This window comes from Helobdella robusta, assembly GCF_000326865.2.
Source record: "Helobdella robusta unplaced genomic scaffold HELROscaffold_114, whole genome shotgun sequence".
Lineage (NCBI taxonomy): Eukaryota > Metazoa > Annelida > Clitellata > Rhynchobdellida > Glossiphoniidae > Helobdella > Helobdella robusta.
The window spans coordinates 226,355-227,994 of NW_008703639.1; positions in this window are offsets into that span (position 1 = coordinate 226,355).

Genomic DNA, 1,640 nt, shown 5'->3' on the forward strand with positions numbered 1-1,640 from the left:
TAAAACACTTAAAATTAGTCAATGTAATTGTTTTTCTAAGTAAAATTGCTGTGTTAATATGTTTTAAAACATACTGAAAAAAATTTTTCAACTTTTGGAACATAATTTTTCCATTTTATCTCTACTGAAAAAAATACTGTTACAGACGTGAGGTCGAGATGGAGACTAATAGTTAGGAATTGTTAAGCTTGTAGATTAATTAGAGGGTTGTAAATTGGGCGTGACACTTTTCTTTGGCACTTTTACAAGCACATTGTTATCTATATAACGAAGAAAAGGTTCAAGAGAAATAAAAGAGGGAAGAAAAGAGCGACAAATAGAGTTGAGTGGTAACAGTTGACGTAGAAGTGAGATTCGATGCAAAGTCGTAAATGTGATTTATGTAGTTATTTGGATAAATTTATTGTTTCTATTACTGCTGGTATTCAAATAAACGTTCAACAAAGTTTGCGTTTGAAGTAGTTGCGTTTATCTATCAGAAATTTTGAACCTACGGATAAACGAACTCTGAACTATTGTTGGAAGCTACAGCACGGTGTTGGAGATATAGAGATTATTGAAGTTATAACATCGGTGTTGGTAGTTACAAAGTCAAGGAGTTACAACAATACTTTAAAAACGCTATAAATCAGTCAATATTATTGTTTTTCTTTATAAGATTATTATATTTTTATGTTTTAAAAATAACAGAAAAAATTATGTATTTTTTTCCAAAAAACACCATCTTAAAAAAAATTTCAGAATAAAAATAATTAAAAAAAATTAACAACATCCGACTCGTATATTAGGACTAGTACTGTTAACTAATATCTCTCGTGATGGGATCGTTCAATGTATCGTTTCCAGGTGAGTTCTAATGGCTCCTTCTCTTCTGTGCATGGTAAGGCGACGTGATGGGGATGTAGGAATGTAGTTGCCTCCTACCCATTAAAAAATTCTGATTTATGTCAAAAGTAGATACGAGCAAACCCGCAAAAAATTTACACCGAGCAAATTATCACAAGTACCTTCTATGCGGCGTGATGGTCTAATATGGTTAAAGGTTACTCTCTCTCTCTTTTGCGTTAGCTTCAGAGGTTTCAACGACAAACACACACAGCGTAAGGAACACGCGTGCAAACCACGCATCATACACATTGCATATGATTGAACGATATCGTTAAGGTCGCCTGGTGATGTTTCGCAGTAACCGGGTTCGAATATGACAAAAAAGATCCCCGCCTATTACACGCTTCGTGTGTGATGCGTCGTTTAGCACGCATTCATATACGATGTTTGTGAGCTTTGTTGAATCCTCTGAACTTTGGCAGAATGTAATTGACATTTTTTAACCTTTTATGCATCTTGATGAATCAGATTTTGTCAGCGGGCTGAACGACAAGTACGTAAACTACGAACTTGGTAAGATTCCTGGCGGCAACAATGAACGACAACGCAGGAGGCCGAAGGATGATGCAGTGACTTCAAAATTCGACAACCTGCCATCGTGTCCGTCAACACCAAAGCAACAACCGAGATCTACAAGCATATCAGCAGCAGCTACTCGTTGCATGTTGGAATCAGCAAATTGCTATTTTAATCAAACATATTTTTATATATAAATTTTGTTTTTGTTTTCTTGTCTGCACACAAGTTATTAA